Raw genomic sequence first — 11,791 nt, 5'->3', positions numbered from 1 at the left:
CAGCTAAATCGGGCAGGAGATACAGAAGTCTGAGAACACGCACGGACAGACTCTAAAACAGCTTCTTTCCCGCTGTTGCCAGATTCCTAAATGACCCTCTGACTGACCTCATTAACACTATACCCTGTATGCTTCATCCGATGCCAGTGCTTATGTAGTTACATTGTATACCTTGTGTTGCCCTATTATGTTTTTTGTTTCTTCCCGTTTCTTCCCATGTACTTAATGATCTGTTGAGCTGCTCGCAGAAAAATACGTTTCATTGTACCTCAGTACACGTGACAATAAACAAATCCAATCCAATCCAATTCAGCCCACAGCTCCGTCTCCTGCCTGTCATTGACATGGGCAATAGACACAGAGAAGTGCCCGAGGCTCAAATGGGAAGTTAAAACTTGTGTCTCCAAATCAACACTTCAACATTTGTCATGCTATTTATACTGGGGGGTTTATTATTAGATTTAGGCACTGGAGGCAAAGGGTGGGGGATTTAAAAGGTAACTTTCCCTTTCTAACTTTGTATTGTTTATCGTGTGAGCCGTGACTCAGTAAGCAGCTCTCTCACCTGTCAGAAGGTTGTGGGATCAAATCCCAGTCAGGGACCTGTGGACAAAAACCAGTTCCAACATTCCTCGTCCCAGCACCGAGGGAGTGCTGCACTGTCAGAACAGCCTTCTTTCAAATAAGATGTTAAACTGAGGCCCCGTCTGCCCCTCTCAGGTGGGTGTAAAGGTTCCTACAGCCACTATTTTGAAGAAGAGCAGGGGAGTTATCGCTGGTGTCCCGGTCAATATTTATCCTCAATCAAAATCACTAAAAACAGATCATCTGCTCATTATCACATTGCTGTGTGTGGGATCTTGCTGTGTGTAATTTGGCTGCTGTGTTTCCTACATTACAACAGTGACTACACTTCAAAAGTACTTCATTGGCTGTAAAGCACTTTGGGACATCCTGTGGTTGTGAAAGGTGCTATACAAATTAGTTTTAAATTGAAGGTTTATGTTACCTGATGTTATCTGGAACTCAATTGATTTCAGCCACTCCCAACTTACCATTTAATAAATTCACTTTGGTTCAGACCAGACTTTAACCAATTCAGACAAAGGCAGAATTCTCTGGATAGCAAATTTAAAAATAAGTTTATTAAATCAAAAAGGTTTACTGAATAACTTTAAGACATTGACTTTTACAACTTCAAGTGGGTGATCGGTCTGTAGAAGTGTAACCCTCTCTGGCTCCTTCTTTGACAGTAATTCTTGTGGAATTCAGCCTCGGGAGTCTGGCTCCTTCTTTGACAGTAATTTCCTTGGAACTCGGCCTCGTGAGTCTTCAGTACTTGGCCAGCAAGGAAGACCTTCAGAACCTCTACTTTTATCCCAAAAGTGACCAATACCTCACATCAGAGTTGGGTCTGTTGTAATATGATCATTGGTCAATTTGGACAATAGATTTATTTAATTGGATCCCCAATTGCTGACACCACCTCTCATTATCTTAGACAGGAATACAATAGAACTGTTTCAGACTATCCCTTTATCTGATTCTATACAATCCCGTATTCAGACAGATTCAAATGTTGAGGCTAATCAGAGCTTGAAGGTCTCTCTTGTCAGTACATTTATCCTCATTGCACTTTCTTTATACACAGCAATTAACCTTTGACATTTTTACAGCAAATGAGAATCAGGGCACGATCTAATGGCCACGATGCGCAAGGCACGATTCCAAGTGCGCCAGTTAGATCGCAGGAGAGTCTGAAATTGGGCACCAAGCGCCAATCGGTTCCCGATCTAACCGGCCTATTCCCATTGGCCGGACTAAGGATGATCTCCATCCCATTAACGGGAAGGACCCCCTATCTCAAGGCCTCCCTTGATTTAAGCGACTCCCCAGTTGGTCACATGGACGCCGATTAGTATTGGCCCTCACAGACAAGGACCAGGCGTCACGGTACCCGAGGGGTTCCCAGGCCATTGGAGGCCCCCCCCGAGTGGTCAGGGATAGGGCAGGGTGGTTCCCCGGTCCAGCCCCTGGAACGTGTGCACCTTGGCACTGCCAGACTGGCACTGCAAACCTGGGTATTTCACACTCTGCCCATTCATGAAGATCACTCATAAAGACTGAGTCTTGATTTTGTGCAACAACCATATCTTTCTTTCCATTTCAAATCCCCTGTGAAAATCCAAACACAGCATATCATGAAAGTATTAGATTTAAAACAGAACGAGTTGTTGGGATTCACTGCCTGACAAAGGTGCAGGAAGTAAATTCAACTATAACTTTAACAAGGGAACTGGACAGATTCTGTAGAAAAAGAAACTTGCCGGGCGATGGGATTAATTAGATAGTTCATTCAAAGAGCTAGCATGGGAACGGTGGACAGAATGGCCTCTTTCTGGGCTCTCTGAGATTCATTTGCATTTGAAGGAAGTGGGAAATACCTGGTAGCCACTTCCTGAGATGCGGGTAGAAGCAGAGATGTTGGACTGTTTCCAAAGGGAAATTGGAAGGGCCTTTGAGGGAAATAAACTGACAGGAATATGGGGATAGAACGGGGCATCTACAGAGATCGACAAGTTGTAATTCTTTGAATTCTCTACCCCAGAGGGCTGTGGGAGCTCAGTCATTGAGTGTGTTTAAAGCAGAGACTGACAGATTTCTAAATCCCAATAACACAAAGGGATATGGGGATAGTGTGGGGGAAAAGGCATTGCAGTGGATGATCAGCCATGATCGTATTGAATGGTGGAGCAGGCTCGACGGGCTGAATGGCAAACTCCTGCTCAGATGTTCCAATGATAAGCAGGAAAGTAAATTGTGATGAGGACATAAGGAGGTTAAAAAGGTATATTTTAAATGAGTGGAATAAGATCTGCCAAATGGAGAACGTGGGAAAATGTGTAATTGTGAATGTTGGCCTGAAGAATAAAAAAGCTTATGATCTAAATGGTGAGAGATTGCAGAGCTCTGAGATTCAGAGGGATCTGGGTGTCCAAGAGCATGAATCACAAAAGGTGAGTATACAGGTACAGCAAGTAATTAGGAAAACTAATAGAATGTTATTGTTTATTGTGAGGGGAATTGAATACAAAAGTAGGGAGGTTATGCTTCAGTTATACAGGACATTGGTGAGACCACATCTGGAGCACTGTGTACAGTATTGCTCTCATTTAAGGAATGATGTCAATGTGTTGGAAGCAGTTCAGAGAAGGTTTACTGGACTCATATCTGGAATTGGAGGCTGATCTTATGAGGAATGATTGGACACGCTCGGCTTGTGTCCGACGAAGTTTAGGTGACTTGATTGAAGTGTATAAGATCCTGAGGGGCCTTGACAGGGTGGATGTGGAAAGGATGTTTCCTCTCGTGGGAGGATCTAGAAATTGGAGTCATTTTAAAAGTAACAACTTGCCCATTTAAGGCAGAGGGTTTGGAGTCTTTGGAACTCTCTTTCTCAAAGAGCAAGTGGAAGCAGACTTTGAATATTTTGAAGGCAGGCTGGATAGATTCTTGAAAAGCAAGGGGGTGAAAGGTTATCGGGTGGGTAGGCGGGAATAAGACCATACTAAGACCAGACGGAATAGAAACAGGAGTAGGCCATTTGGCCTTTCCAGCCTGGTCCATCTTTCCATTGGATCACAGCTGATCTGACATTTCACACGTTCACTTTCCTGCCCTTTCCCTGTAATTCTCGGTTACCTCCATGATCAAGAATCTATCTCAGCCTTAAATATACACAAGGACTCTGTTCCCTCAACTCTCACTGTTCCAAAGACTCAGAAGAAGTTCCTCCTCATCTCAGTCTTAAATTGACATCTCTTTATTCTGAGACGATGCCCTCTGGTCCTGGATTCTCCCATGAGGGGAAACATCCTCTCAGCATTTACCTGGTGAAGCTCCTTCAGAATCCTGCATGTTTCAATGAGATCACCTCTCATTGTTCTAAATTTCAATGAGTAGAGTCCCAACCTGTTTACCTTTTGCTCCTCAGACACCTCCATACCTGGGATCATCCTCGTGAACCTTCTCTAAACCTCCTCCAATGAAATAATATATTTTGTGACATAAGGGGACCAAAACTGCTCTCAGTTCTCCAGACGTGGTCTCACCAGCACCTTGTACAGCTGCAGCAAGACTTCCCGACTCTTATACTCCAACCCCCTTGGAATCTGGGCCAACATTCCATTAGCCTTCCTGATTACCTGCTGCACCTGTCTGTGAGCTTTCTGTGTTTCGTGCACAAGTTCCCCCCAAGTCCCTTTGTGTTGCAGCTTTCTGCAGTTTTTCTCCATTTAAATAATACTGTTCTTTTGTTCTCCCTTCCAAAATGAACTTCACATTTTCCCACATTATGCTCCATGTGGCAACTTTTTGTCCACTTGCTTAACCTCTCAATCTCTTTGCAAACTGTTTGTACCCCCTCGCAACTTGCCTTTCCATCTATTTTTGTGTTGTCTGCAAATTTGGGCACAGTACGTTCACTTCCTTCCTCCAAGTCATTAATATAAATTGTACACAGTTGTGATCCCAGGACTGATCCCTGTGGAACCCCACTGGTTACAGGTCACCAACCTGAAAAAGAACCCCTTATTCCCACTCGCTGTTTCCTGCTCATTAACCAATTCTCTATCCATGCCAACACCATGGGTTCTTATTTCATGACTTAACGTTTTGTGAGGTACCTTGTGAAAGGTGTTCTGGACGTTTAAATACAACACATCTACTGGTCCCCCTCTATCCACTCTGGTTGAAACTTCCTCGAAACACTCTGATAAATTAGTCAGACACGGTTTCCCTTTCACAAAGTCATGCTGACTCTGCTTGATTAGATAATGATTTTCTCAATGTGCTCCTATTACTTCCTAATAATTGATTCCAACATTTTTTTCAACAATAAATGTTAGTCTAATTGTCCTATAGTGTCTCATTTTTTTCCTCCCTCCCATTCTGAATCGGAGGGTTGTCACATTGGCAGTTTTCCAATCCTCTGGTACTTCTCCAGAATCCAAGGATTTTTGGAAAATTACAATCAATGCATCCACTATCTCTGTAGACATTTCTTTTAGGATCCTAGGATGCAGCCATCCAGGGGACTTATCTTATTCCCATCGGTTTGTCCAAAATGACTTCTCCAGTGATGGTGTTTAATTGTTCCCTCCGTATTCTTTAGTATTAATGGGATATTCGATTTATCTTACATCATAAAGACTGACGCAAAATATCTGTTTAACTCCTCTGCCATTTCTTTGTTCTCCATAACTGACACAGTGGCATGGAGGCACAGTGGTTAGCACTGTTGTTTCACAGCTCCAGGGACCCGGGTTCAATTCTCGGTTTGGGTCACTGTCTGTGAGGAGTCTGCACGTTCTCCCCGTGTCTGTGTGAGTTTCCTCCGGGTGCTTCGGTTTCCTCCCACAAGTCCCAAAAGACGTGCTTGTTAGGTGAATCAGACATTCTGAATTCTCCCTTTGTGTACCCGAACAGGTGCCAGAGTGTGGCGACTAGGGGCTTTTCACAGTAACTTCATTACAGTGTTAATGTAAGCCTACTTGTGAAAATAATAAAGATGATTATAATAAAGAATATAATTACGCTCTCCCAAGATTTCTTTTCTAAGGAGCCTCTTTGGAGTTAAGGTTTCAATCAGATCAGCCGGGAACTTATTGAATGGTGGAGCAGGCTCGAGGGGCTGAGTGGCCTACTCCTGCTCCTAATTCGTATGTTATCACATCCTTTATAATAGATTGTAGCATTTTCCCTCCTACTGATGTCAGGCTAATGGGTCTGTGGTTCCCTGTTTTCTCTCACCCTCCTTTAATATTGGGGTTACATTTACCACCTTCCAATCTGCAGGAACCATTCCAGAATCTATAGAATTTTGAAAGTTGATCATCAATGTATCCACTATCACTACGGCCACCTCTTTCAACACTCTGGGATGTAGAGCAGCAGCTTTTGGGGATTTATTAACTTTCAATCACCTTAATTTCTCCAGTGCTGCTTTTTCACTAATACTAATCTCTTGCAGTTCCTCGTGCTCACTAGTCTCTTGGTTCTCTCGTGTTTTTAGGACAATTTCTGTATCTTCCTCAGTGAATACAGACACACATTGTTTAGTTTCTCTGCCATTTCCTTATTCCCCATTATAAACTCTCCTGTCTCTGCCTGGAATGGACCCACATTGGTCTTTGCTAATCTTTTTCTTTTCACATTCCTATAGGAGCTTTTCCAGTTCTCCCCAGTTTGTTCTCATATTCTATTTTTTCTTTAGCAGTTTCTTGGTCCTTTGCTGAAGTTCCCAATCCTCAGGCTCACTACTATTTGGGCCACTTTATGAGTCTCCTCCGTTGATCTAATGGAATCTTTAACTTTTCTTGTCAGCCACGATGTCTTCACTTTTGAGGTTTAATTTTTGCTTCTTAAAGGAATCTATATTTTATGTAAATAAAATGCGAGTCGTTGCCTGTCTATTGTCTATCGTCATACAAAGAACAACAAAGAACAAAGGACAGTACAGCACAGGAACAGGCCCTTCGGCCCACCAAGCCTGCTCGGATCATGATGTCTGACTAAACTAAAACCTTCTGTGCTTCCAGTGTCTGTATCCGTCTATTCCCATCCTATTCATGTATTCGTCAAGTTGCCTTTTAAACGTCACTATCGTACATGCTTCCACCACCTCCTCCCGCAGCGAGTTCAAGGCATTCAACACCCTCTGTGTAAAAAAAAACCTCCCTTGCACATCTCCTCTAAACTTTGCCCCTGGCACCTGGTAATTGACTTTTCCAACCTGGCAAAAAGCTTCTGACGATCCACTCTGTCCATGCTACTCGTAATTTTGTAAACTTTTATCAGGTTGTCCCTCAACCTCCGTCGCTTGAGAGAAAACAATCCAAATTTACCCAACCTCTCCTCATAGCTAATACCCTCCAGGCCAGGAAACATCCTGGTAAACCTCCTCTGTACGCTCTCCAAAGCCTCCACATCCTTTTGGTAATGTGGTGACCAGAATTATAGGCAATATTCCACGTGTGGCCTAACTAAGGTTCTGTACAGCTGCAGCATGACTTGCCAATTTTTATACTCAATGCCCCGACCAATGAAGACAAGCATGCCGTCTGCCGCCTTAGCTCCTTATCCACCTGCGTTGCCACTTTCAGTGATACGCTGATTGTAATTTCCCAATCTACCACAGACAACTTGCCCCTCATACCATGACAGTTTCCTTCAGTGTGAAACACCCAGATAAATTAGACAGAAGAACCCTGTAACCACCATAGCCCATCTTCATGGCAACATGGCTGCTTTGGGAACTAAATATCTTTCAACATGCAAACACCTTTTCATTCTGTGCTCCTCATCAAACTTGGAACCAGGTAATCGCAACGAGGCTCAAAAATGGTCAGCCCACCGGAGGCAGAGGTGTTAGACCGGCCAGTCCAGCAGAAAGAAACCCTCCAATCATCACCATTCACCAGATGTCAGAATGAACAAAATGCAGTCCTGGATGTCAGTGAGAGCAGAAACAATCACAACGGAGCCAACATCTGTAATTTATTGTGAACTTGTTGGAGTCACAACAGGTGTGATGAATCACCAAACCCCTCCCCACATTGAGCGCAGATGAATGGTCTCTCCCCAGAATTAACTCGGTAGTGTCTCCGCAGTTGGCACCGATCATTGAATGTCTCCCCTGCTCAGAGCAGGTGAATGGCCTCTTCCAGGTGTGAACTCGCTCGTGTTCCCGCAGGGTGTATGGATAATCTGAATCCCTTCTCTCACTAAGAGCAGGTTAACGCCTTCTCCCCTGTGTGAACTCGCTGGTGTCTCCGCAGGGTGGATAACCAAGTGAATCTCTTCTCACACTGAGAGCAGATGAACGGTCTCTCCTCAGTGTGAACTCGCTCATGTGCCAGCAGGTTCGATGAAGTAGTGAATCCCTTCTCACATTGAGAGCAGGTGAACGGCCTCTCCCCAGTGTGAACTCGCTTATGTATCCACAGGTTGGATAACTGAGCGAATCTCTTCTCACACTGAGAGCAGATGAACGGTCTCTCCCCAGTGTGAACTCGCTGGTGTGCCAGCAGGCTGGATAAGTGAGTGAATCCCTTCTCACATTGAGAGCAGGTGAACGGCCTCTCCTCAGTGTGAACTTGCTGATGTCTCCGCAGGCTGGATAACTGAGTGAATCTCTTCCCACACTGAGAGCAGGTGAACGGCCTCTCCCCAGTGTGAACTCGCTGGTGTATCTGCAGGTACGACAAAGTAGTGAATCCCTTCTCACACTGAGAGCAGGTGAATGGCTTCTCCCCAGTGTGAACTCGCTGGTGTATCTGCAGTTCTGATGAAGTAGTGAATCCCTTCTCACACTGAGGGCAGGTGAATGGCCTCTCCTCAGTGTGAACTCGCTCATGTGCCAGCAGGCTCGATGAAGTAGTGAATCCCTTCTCACACTGAGAGCAGGTGAACGGCCTCTCCCCAGTGTGAACTCGCTGGTGTGTCAGAAGTCTCGATGAAGTAGTGAATCCCTTTTCACACTGAGAGCAGATGAACGGCCTCTCCCCTGTGTGAACTCGCTGGTGTCTCTGCAGGTCAGATAACCTAGCGAATCTCTTCTCACACTGAGAGCAGGTGAACGGCCTCTCCCCAGTGTGAACTCGCTGGTGTGTCCGCAGGTTCGATGATGTAGTGAATCCCTTCTCACACTGAGAGCAAGTGAACGGCCTCTCCCCACTGTGAATTCGCTGATGTATCCGCAGGCTCAATGATGTAGTGAATCTCTTCTCACACTGAGAGCAGGTGAACGGCCTCTCCCCCGTGTGAATTCGCTGGTGTGACTTCAGGCTGGATAACCGAGTGAATCCCTTTTCACACTGAGAGCAGGTGAACGGCCTCTCCCCAGTGTGAGCTCGCTGGTGTGACTGCAGGGCGGATAACTGAATGAATCCCTTCTCACACTGAGAGCAGGTGAACGGCCTCTCCCCAGTGTGACTGCGCCGATGAGCTTCCAGTGCAGATGGAACCCTGAATCCCTTCCCACAGTCCCCACATTTCCATCGTTTCTCCAGGGTGGGGGTGTCCTCGTGTCTCTCCAGGTTTGTCGATCAGTTGAAGCTTCGTCCACACACAGAACACGTGTACGGTCTCTCCCCGCTGTGAATGGTGTGATGCTTTTTCAGGCTGTGTAACTGGTTAAAGCTCTTTCCACAGTCACTGATCTGGAACACTCTCACTCGGGTGTGTGTCTCTCGGGGCTTTTCCAGTCACACTGATGTTTTGAAGCGGACAGAAAAGACAAACATTTCTCCTTCTAGATTCAAAGTCCGGTGATGTTCAGTTCCAAGGAATTGAGAGACTCAGTCAGATTGAGATGTGATGTTTGAGATTTCTGTCTGTAATTCCTCCTCTTCTAATATCCTGTAAAAACAATTTACAAAAGTTACTTTTCTCCTCATTTTGGAGAAGGTATCCTGAGGGTAACGACAGTCTGGCCGTGGGGTTAATCCTCCGGGTCCTCAGTCTTATTGAGGAATGTCCCCTTGGATCTATTGTGGTCGTGATTCTTTTGTATTTTTGTTCTTTTGGGAGGGTTTATGTGTTGTTGACTTTATCCTACTCTGGTACAGACGGGGCTTTTATCTGTGAAAGGAGCTGTTTGGGGAGACTTTGGTGCCTCTGGTGTAAAGTGAGTTGGAGGAGGGGGTAATGGCGCACGCCCGATTGTGGTGTGAAAATCTGTTCCTGTTCTCTCTGTCGCCTAACTAATGGCGGCAGTTAATCTGCAAATTTTCTCAGGGAATGTACGGGGCATCCATCACCCTATCAGAAGGAAAAAAGATTGTCTCCTTTCTTAAGGAGAAAGTCGACATAGCTTTATTACAGGAAACCCATCTGGATTATGAGGAACACTTTAAATTGAGGCGGGATTGGTTGGGGCAGTTTTTTTCACCTCTTTTTCATCGAGTAGCAGGGTTGTGGCAATGCTTATTATACACTATCCAAGCAGTCAGGCTAACTCTGCCGATTACAATGTGCATGTCAATTTCCTTTGTGCCGGTCCCCCCATCTCCTGTCCCTCCCCTCCGCCCCCTTCACTCGTCGTTGCTGGGTCCTTTCCTGGGCCCTTCACTGTACAATGGGAGTTCTGTTATTTACAAGTGGACGGTGCCCTCCCTTTCCCCCCATTGATGGGCCTCCCCCCTTCCGCCCCACGCACTCCCTGTCCTGTTTTAAACCTTCCCTTGGGGGTTCCTCTTCTTGTGTTTTTGTTCTGTGCTCTCTGGTCTCTGTGTCAGTTGGTTTCTGGCCTCTCCCTCCTTTTCCCAGTAGCAACCCCCCCTCCCCACATCCCTTTCCTGCCTGCTCCCTGTGATCCCGTTGGCTCCCGTACGCCCACCTCCCTCCCCAGTGTTTCATTGGCCGCTGGCTTCAAACAGGTCCTGGAACAAGTTGGTGAATGGTCTCCACACTTTGTGGGAACCATCCTCTGACCCTCAGACGGTGAGCTTGATCTTCTCCAGGTGGAGAAATTCCGATAAGTCTGCCAGCCAGTCTGCAGCCTTTAAATAGGCTGTGCAGAATTCGACAAGTCTGGGGCATACCCAGAACATGTGGGCATGGTTTGCTGGGCCCCGCTGGCACCATTCACATTTGTCCTCCATCTCCGGGAAGAACCTGCTCATTCAGGTTCGTGTCAGGTGTGCTCTGTGCACAACATTCAGCTGCATGAAGCTTAGCCTTGCGTAGGAGAAGGTGGAATTGGTCCCGTTCAGTGCTTCGCTCCAGAGTCCCCACCCTATTTCCCTCCCTCGCTCTTCCTCCCATTTTTCCTGGGTTTGGTCAAGTAAGGAGCGTATCCTTATTAAGAGTTGTCCATACAGGTCCCCACAGTTTCCATTCCCCAGACTGTCTGCGTCCAGTAACCCCTCTTGCATTGTGCTTCTCAGGGTTCCTGGGTGTGCTGGTGTCTCCTTGTGGAGAAAGTTTTTGACCTGGAGCTCATCCCTGTTTGGTAGGTCCCGTCTCTCCGTCAGCTCCTCTAAGGTCACTAGTCTATTTCCCGTGTAAAAGTCCCTGACCATCAGGTTCCCCCGTCCTGCCTCCATCTCTTGAAGGTGGTGTCGAGAATGGCTGGTGCAAATCTGGTTGCCGCAGATGGGGGCCATGATGGACACATCGGTCAGACTGAAATGCTGCCACATCTGGTTCCAGGTTCTCAGGGTAGCTACCACCACTGGACCGGTGCTGGCGGGGATGGGAGTGTTGCCGTGACGAGGGCCCGGAGGGTCATTCCTGTACATGAGGTCTCGTCCATCCTCACCCATTCCATGTTTGGATCCTTTACCCATCTCCTCACTCTTTCGGCCGTGGCTGCCCAGTGATAGTATTGCAAGTTCGGGAGGTGGAGGCCTCCCATGTTTCTTCTCCATTGTAGTACTGTTTTAGGGATTCCTGGATTGCCCTCCACAAAGAGGCCATAATCACCTTATCTATTGAATGGAAAAAGGCCTTGGGGATGTAGATCGGTAAGGATCGAAACAGGAAGAGGAACCTGGGCAGTACGTTCATCTTGATCGTCTGCATCCTCCCCGCCAGGGAAAGCAGGAATCTATCCCATCTCTGTGGGTCGTTTTTGACTTCCTCCGCCAGACTGGTCAGCTTCCACTTGTGGATCCGTGTCCACTCGTGGGAAACCTGGATCTCCAGGTCGCGGAATTTGTTTTGGGCTATTTTAACTGGGAGGCCCTCCACTCTGCCCCTCCCCCTCTCTGCCTCACCGGGAAATCTT

The 11,791-nt window shown here is 46.5% G+C and overlaps 1 protein-coding gene across 1 annotated transcript in view; it reads right to left on the bottom strand.

The window, feature by feature from the left end:
- LOC140422076 (uncharacterized) overlaps nucleotides 1-11,791 on the bottom strand; it is a 329,884-nt gene that overhangs the window by 78,706 nt on the left and 239,387 nt on the right. The window lies entirely within an intron of this gene.

The sequence above is a fragment of the Scyliorhinus torazame genome, chromosome 5 (genome assembly GCF_047496885.1).
Source record: "Scyliorhinus torazame isolate Kashiwa2021f chromosome 5, sScyTor2.1, whole genome shotgun sequence".
In the NCBI taxonomy this organism is placed as follows: Eukaryota; Metazoa; Chordata; class Chondrichthyes; order Carcharhiniformes; family Scyliorhinidae; genus Scyliorhinus; species Scyliorhinus torazame.
This window is presented reverse-complemented; position numbering and strand designations above follow the sequence as displayed.